Genomic DNA, 8591 nt, shown 5'->3' on the forward strand with positions numbered 1-8591 from the left:
GGAGCAAGAAGACCAGAGGTTGAAGAAGCACTATGACCGTCGGATGGACATCATACGGTCACTAGAGTATTGACTATGTTGACAAAGCTCTCCGTCCCTGTCAACTTAGTAGGCCCACAAGTTAGCCCAACAATCACTACTAGGAAAAGGGCTATAGATGGAAATGACACTAATGGCGCACCAGACAAGTGGTGCGCCATTAGTATATACTAATGGCGCACCACCCTCTGATGCGCCATTAGTGTTGAAACTACTAATGGCGCACCCTGACCACAGTGCGCCATTAGTACCAAATTTTTTTTTGAACTAGTGCGCCTGTCCAAACATACTAATGGCGCATCCCCTGGTGGTGCGCCATTACTAGTTGTAACTAGTAATGGCGCACCATCCAGGAGGTGCGCCACTAATGTTATTTTTTTATTATTGCTTTTATTCCTTTTTTTGCAAAAGTTCTAATGGCGCACCGCCGGGGGGTGCGCCATTAGTAACCTGGATTACTAATGGCGCATTTGTTGCTGGTGCGCCATTAGTAAGTGGGCAGCAACAATATATTTTGGATAGCCTCTCCTCCCACACTCACTTTCTCCCCACTTCATTCTCTCCACCGCCTCCTCCTTGTCTCGGGTGCCTCCTCTTTTTCACCTCATTTCCACCATAGATTCATTCAAATTAAGTGGTTAAGTTACCTTGTTTTGCTAGGTAAGTAAGGGGGGAAGCTATATTTATGTTGTTCTCCCTACAAACAATGTGCACATGCACTTTTTATGGCCTAGCTAGATCTATGTATGTTTGTGGTGTTGCATATGTTTGTGGTGTTGCATATGTGTTTGTGTTTGGAGGTGTACCGGTATTTGAAATGCGATAGTTGCCAATATTTTGCCGGAATGTTGATTCATTTCCGTTTCGGCGAGAATTTCGGCATTAAGCATTCTTTTTGGTCCTATTTTTAGGGAAAGTCATGCCAAATTTTTTCTTGGTTCTAAAATATCGTTTTGCTCTACCCCGCAGGCGACCATGGTCCGGACGATGACCGAAGGCATCGTGAATAGGTTTTTGAGGTCCGCGAAGGCCGAGATGCTTCAAAAGAACGAGACGGAGATAAGATGTCCGTGTCGAAGATGCAAGCTGAATAGCCTTATTGCGGACCCGGATTCCGGGCAGGTGCGGGACCACCTGCTCTTGCGTGGTTTCATGGATGGCTATCGGTGGCAAGGTGATGATGATGACTACGAAGTCGTTCATGGGGGCCGGGCAAGAAATGAGGAAGGGCAGCAAGACAACCACCGCGGCTCGGGGGGGGCGAGAAGACGAAGAATCCCCAGGAGATGATCACGACGGTGATGCTATACACAGTCATCATGTAGAAGATGTAGGACATGATGATGATGCCGGCGGAGCAGACGACGTTGGACCATCGATGGGCTGGGTGCAGGACCCTCATATTCAAGAGCTGCTTCTCAAGCAGACGGATAACACAAGAGCTGCCGCCCGAGAGAAAGCCAAGATGGATCAACTTGAGTTAGACGCGGTTACTCCGTTGTATGAAGGATGCAGGCCCGAGGATACCCGCCTGAAAGTAATGCTCATGGCTCTGGAGATGAAGGTAAAACACAAAATGGCCGCCGCCTTCCCCACCGATCTTGAGACCACGGATGGTGCCGCCGAGGATGACCACACTGATGCCACCACTGATGGTGCCGCCAAGGATGCCACCACTGATGATGGCGGCGCACGCACAGATAGCAGCCAGCCGAAGAGGCAACGGAAGGACCGGCGCCCGATCGTGCTCCGCACCCTCAAGGAGGAAGTTACTGAAGTGGACTCCAACGGGAATCCAACGGTGCCCGAACGAATAGTCAAGGGGTACTCTCTTCAGCTCGGGTGCATTGTCCGGAGCACCGTCTCGATCAACACCGAGAACCTGAGGCATCCTGACCGAGGGAATTTGCGCCACCTCCTCTTCACGAAGCTGCACGAACGATACAAGTTCCCCGCTGAATTCGAAAACACAAGCCTCAAAGGGAATAAAGTGAACAATGCTGCCCTCACGAAGATGAGCAAGGCCCTGTCTACTTGGAAAAGCAATGTGAAGAGAATGATCGAGAAAGGTGAGAGTTATGAGAAGATCAAGGAGAAAAATCCTTCGATCACCGAAGATGACTACAACGACTTCAAGCTCAATTGCTCGAGCACCGCAAGCTCCCAATCAAGTGAGTGGGGGAAACAAATGCGGGAGCTGAACATAGGGGAACACACACTCGGTCCCGGCGGTTACAGAGTGGTGGAGCCTATATGGGACAAGGAGGAGGCGGACCGTGCCGAGCAAGGCCTACCGCCCCTCTTCGATAAATACGGTGACAAGCAGACCAGGAACTTTGTCAGTTGCCGGTACAAGAAGGACCCGAAAACAAAGGAGCTTACCACGGATCCGAAGACCAGGCGGCTTGAGCTTGTTCTGGTAAGGAATACACCCCCGCGTAATTAGCTCCATATGGTTGCATTCTAATTAATGAAGCCGAATTTCTAAATGGTTCACATTCCTTCCGCAGGCGACTGAAAGTAGTAGCGCGGGGTCGACTAAGAGCAACCCTTGGGACACCACTCTAAATAGGGGGTTGAATATAATGAAGAACAAGGATAAGCTCAGTAAGCCGACGTCAGCTGGTCGTGTGGCCGGCAAAGGCTTGTCGACAAAATGGGGGTCATACTATACCGCTGGTGTGCGGAAGGAGAAAAAGACCAGCTCGGAAAGCCAGGCGCGAGAGGTTCAAGAACTCAAGGCACAGGTGGCGCAGATTCCGGAGATTGTCCAAGAGCAAGTGGAACAACGACTCGGAGCGACGATCACCGCCCTTGTGCCTACCTTGATCTCGGGGTTGAGTGCGTGGATTGCGGGCGGCCAATAGGGGCCGCCCCCGATTCCTAGCTTCACGGCCAGCAACTCGCATAATGCGATGGCGGGGCCATTGGTGCCTCCGGCGGAGGCGGCATTGGTGTCTCCGACGCCGGCACGGGAGCTTAATGCACCCGGGTGTACGCCGGCCGGCACCTCTTCAGCAAGCGGCTGCTCCGTCAACTGCACGCCCGCCGTTGGCGGTGCCTCGACATTAGCCGAGCTCGACGCCATCATCACGGTAACTAATTAAGCCTCTCTCGGCCGAGGACTTCATCTCCTTGCCTTTGACTGGGCATCCCTAACGCCCTACATGTTTTCGCAGGGCGCCGCCGATGTTCCGTGCAGTCTCCTCCACTTCGTGAACAACGAGTTGGTCGATGTCGCCAAGGGCAAAATCGTTCAACCGGGCAACCCCTTGTTCCACGGTACCCAGATGCCACCCAACTTGTTTAGGGTTCAACTGGTTCGGGTGCTGCCAGGCTGTGACGACTTGTTACCTCCGATTCGACCCGTCGGGGCCGACGATGATGACGTGATGACCCTCAGCGCCTGCCTGAGCTGGCCCCTGCTTTGGCCGAAGAGCCAGATTCGTTTGGGGGCGGGGGACACCACCCCAAAGACAACACCGCCAGTCGTGCCGGCGCCAAGTCGGCCCCATGGCAAGACCGCCGTAACGGTGCCGGACATCCCTATGCCACTGGATCCAAACATGCATATGGCACAGGATCAGAACGACGACGACGACGACGATGATACATTTGGCAACGTCGATCAGTACTTTGCCGAGCATGGGTATGATGGCGACTTCATGGGGCCTCCTTCTCAAGAACCAAACCCAACAAAAGACGTGTGCGATCTAGCTCGTACCGCGGAGAAGCCAAGTTGCAACAGGCGCCGTCTGGCGTTCAGCTCTCAGGAGACGCCTCCAGCTGCCGACTTCACCGAGCCTCAGATAGGCGAGGTGCGAAATATTATCAGCCCCAACACACTCAAGAAGGCGGTCTGTGAGCAGAACTCGGTCCCATTACAGGAGAAGAAGAAGGCACGCAAAAGAAAGACTAAGAAGGGTGCGAGCCAGCCGGCACCGAGTATGATCCATGCTCAGGACGGGCCACCTTCACCGCAGGATATCTCGAGGAGGGTGCATGTGGCGGGTAGGGCGATGCTACCGACAAATATGCTCAATGCTGCAACCGGTGCTATGCGGAGTCTGCATGACAGTGTTCTTGCTTTGGAGAAGCGGCGTCTCAGGGAGAAGGATGTGGCATACCCGGTTTTCGCGGCCAAGGTGCCAGAGGGCAAGGGCTTTGTGGATAACTCCATCGGGCGTACGATCGTCCTGCGTTTTGATGACATCCACGCTATGTTGAACCTTCATCCGCTGCACTACACCTTCATTCGGCTATTTTCGCTGAATATGGAGATGCGGATCATTCGCGACAAGACCCCGGACATCGTGATAGTCGACCCCTTCTACATGCGTGCCAAGATCTTGGGCAGCGCTGGGGACCGGCAAGTCGCGAGTTCTTACCTCGAAGGCGCCATTCTGGCAAACCAAGATAAGGATAACTTCCTCGTGCCTTACTTTCCCGAGTAAGTCCTCCCCTCAACCGGCCCGTAACATATGAATTCTTACTTTTCGATCGTTTTTCTTTTAACATTCCGTGTTTTCTGCAGTGACACACGTTGCACGCTCATCCTCCTAAGCCCCAAATATTCCATGGCCACGTATTTCGACCCGGACCGTCAGTCGAACATAGACTACACAAATGTCAAGAAGGTTCTTGATGATGTTCTCCCCGGCTACGCCCAATCTGGAGGCACCTTCACCAGGCCTATTCGTAAGTACGGCAAGCACGTGTTCTCCCACAATACGACGTTCTGCTGCGTCAAGCAGCTGCCTGGCGGTTAGAAGGGTGCCTACTACGCCATCCATCACATGCGGGCGATCGTACGGGACCATCATCAACTTCTGCTACCGAGTAAACTCAAAGATTGGGCCGCGAGCATGTCGGCAATCCAGGACGCGGACCTCCGACAAGAATTCTTTCGCATCCAGTCGGAGTTTGCGGAAATCATCCATCAAGATGTCCTTCGTACCTCGGGGCAGTTCTACCTCAGAAATCAACCGTCCAACAGTGACATCGACACAATGCTACAAATGCAGGATGACAACGCCCGTTCTTTCATGACTCCCACGATAGACGGCGGCTTCATCCACGCTCCGGTCCCTTGAGTCGAGTTGTCTAGTTCTGAAACATCGATTGGCTCATGTTGTAATTAAACTTTAATGAACTTGTAGTATGTCTCTTTGGTTTCGAGAGTCGTTCAACTTAGATGTAATCGATGCTATTAATGTCTTCCTTTTCTCTTCCGATCGTTCTGTTGCATAATTATATATTGCTTATGTATTGTCTGTGAATTGGTACTAATGTTTCGTTTGGCTAGTGCATAGCGATACCGACGTATGTCGTGTACAAGGGTAAGGTTCCCGGAGTCTACGATGACTGGGAGGAGTGTCGGAGACAGGTTCACCGATTCAGCGGTAACAGTTACAAAGGGTACACCACTAGGGCCGAGGCCGAATCTAGATACGCCCGCTATCTAGCGGGAGAGGGGAGGGAGCGTTGGAGGAACCGGATGAAGACGAGTTTCATCGTGATGATGCTCATCGTGATGACCACAGCTCTCTTCTATGTGATGGTAGTTTAGATGATCGATATCGACTTGTAATGTGAAGACAAACTCGCTACTCGCGGTCTCGAGACTTGTAATATAATGTTCTATCTTTGTTCGGTCTTTTTAATTCGGAGACTAATATGATGAATTGTATTCGGAGACTAATATGATGAATTGTATTCAAAGACTAATCTTCTATTGTATTCGATGAATCTGTTGTTGATGTGTGCTGTCTATATTTTGTCAAACTATACATTTTGTAACCTGTGCAAAGAACAGAAAATAAAAAGATAAAAAAAACCTAATATTCATACTAATGGCGCATCACAGGACAGTGCGCCATTAGTATGACAGTGCATACTAATGGCGCATCACTGGGTAGTGCGCCATTAGTATGCTGCGGTTACTAATGGCGCATCCAGTGGTGGTGCGCCATTAGTATGCCAAAGCACCTGGGTATACATGGCCCCTGGGAGGCATACTAATGGCGCACGCTGGCCTATACTAATGGCGCACCCGCGGTGCGCCATTAGTATACCAGATACTAATGGCGCACCAGGTGGTGCGCCATTAGTAAAAATTACTAATGGCGTGCTGTTAATGGCGCACCACAGATGCGCCATTAATGGCCATATTAGGTGCGCCATTAGTAGGGGTTTTTCTAGTAGTGAATATGGTGGGTCCCAGCTAGCAGGGGGTATTCGTTTTTTGGGCGTAATAAGGAGGCACTTCCTTGCGTGTGAAGATATAGCTGGTGGGTCCGACCTGTCAGCGGGGGGAACGTTTTTTTCGCGAAATACAGAGGCCCTTCCTGTGGGTCCTAGCTGTGAGGTGGAGGAATCATTATTTTGCGCGTAATAAGGAAGGAATTTCCTTACGTGCGGCCGTGGACCCAGCTGTCAGCCTCTCCACGTATAGTCCACTTCTGATGGATGTCGTTCCTTGACCATGTTGACCAGGCCGCGCCAAGAGCACCAGGGCGGTGGACGACGGCGAGGCCTAGGAAGGGAATGACACGGAGCTAGGGAATACTCGGCAGTTGTTTCCCACGCAGAGGAGTACGAGGGTTTACTAGTTCATCTGCCGTCGCCGAAGAATAATAGCATGTGTGGGTGAGTAGAGGGATGGCTAGGCCAGTGATGGGAGTACGATGGGGCCGTGAGGCCTGCGCGGCAACATAGCCGGCCGCGGGAGGACGGAGCAGGCAGTCCCGCCGGCGCTTGTTTGAGCGGCTTGAGCATGAAGAGCAGAGATTGAAGAAGCACGACAGCCGTTGGATGGACATCCAATAGTCAATGCTCTCATGTGTTGACTAAGTTGAAAGGGCGTTGCGTGTGCGTCAACCTTTTTTTATCAAAGCATACGGGTCAACCTGTAGTAGGCGCACAAGTCAGCCTCAAATCTGTGGAAAACAGCATACAGCCCATCTGCCATTATTTCTAATAATGTATAGCCCATTTGCTAATTCTTAAGAATTTTTTTGGAGCCCATCTTCTTTTTGTTAGCATCACACCCCATATTGTGGCCACGATTAAAAAGTATACGAAATTTTGCATATTTCAGTGCGGCCAACTGTTTTTAATCCAGAAATATCGATTCACATTCAAACTATTTTGAAAAATAATTTATATAAATATAAAATCCAAATAATTGTCCACGCATAAAAATCTATGGAATTTAAGATCTTGTAATGAAAAAAATTGAAACTAATTCCCGGTTTGATGTGTTTTAAAAATGTATAGCCCATTTCTGGTCAAACCGAATGAAACTCTCCTCGTCTTGAAAGATTTGCAGCCCAACGGGGCCGATAAAGCAAGTAGGCCTTGTTTGGGTATTTCTTTAAAAAAATAGAACTGGGCTAGCCATTTTCAGCAAGAAAAAAACACAACTGGGCTCATGATGTGGTAAACATAAATAAAACCCTGGCTAGATGGGCCACAGCCCCCGCACAGCCCCGTTGTTACCCTGATCCGTCGCTAAAACTATTATAAATAACAACTGCTTGTTCCTCAAAAAAACTGCGCGACTTGCTGGGTCCCTGGTGTCAGCCGCTCGTAGTGTAATTCTGTCGTTTATTGACTATGTTGACAATGGCGTGAGCCGCAGATGTGCAACCATTAGGAGGAACCATTAGGAGGAACAGGAGCCTTTGAAGATGCGCTGGTCCAGTCGCAAGCGGAGGGGTGTACGAGGTTTGACTGGTTCAGGCGTAGGTGTGTGTTGGGGCTGACGTCGCTAGAGAATAACAGGACGTGTGGGGGAATAGAGGGAGGGATTAGCCAACGTTGGAGGGTACGTACGGTAGAGTGGCGGAGGCGCAGCCAGCCATGGGAGGCGGGACCAGGCGGAGCCGACAGGGTGGTTTGGTTTGGGCAATTGGAGTAAGAAGAAGACAAGAGATAGAAGATACACGACAGATGTTGGATGTCAATCCAACGGCTGGTAGGCAGAATCGTTTGTTTACTGGCTAGTAAGTCGACACCACCTTGGATAGGCTATTTCCTCGCGGGTCCCAAATGTCAGAATCCAAATCTGTCACAGTCATGCAACCTTTCCTATGAAAATTTACAGCCCATTTGATGTGCTAGTTCAAAATAAGTTTGTGGGTGCTGGTGGGGGCTAATCACTTGGCTTCTGTAATGCACAGTGAGCTCAAGCAGCCGGCGAGAGTGATGTTATTTCCCTTGATTTGGATTTGTTACAATATTTCACTCTAAATTAAACGAATGGCAAGACATTTGCCTTGTTTCAAAGAAAATATGACAGTCACAGCCGAGTTGAAAAGGGCAGGAACATCTAACTCCAGCTTATAAACTATACAAAAGCACGTGGGTTAATTGTTCATCAGGTTTACAAAAAAAACCAGATTGAAAAGGGCAACAACATCTAACTCTAGCACTGTTTTCGGCAGTCACAGTTAAATGGATCGGTCAGGTCCATAGAATGAACATCCTGGGTCGTAAAATTTACTGGATTATAACCACAATATGTTGTAAATAGAAGCCTGACACATTCA

Source organism: Triticum aestivum, chromosome 6A (assembly GCF_018294505.1).
Source record: "Triticum aestivum cultivar Chinese Spring chromosome 6A, IWGSC CS RefSeq v2.1, whole genome shotgun sequence".
NCBI classification, from domain to species: Eukaryota; Viridiplantae; Streptophyta; class Magnoliopsida; order Poales; family Poaceae; genus Triticum; species Triticum aestivum.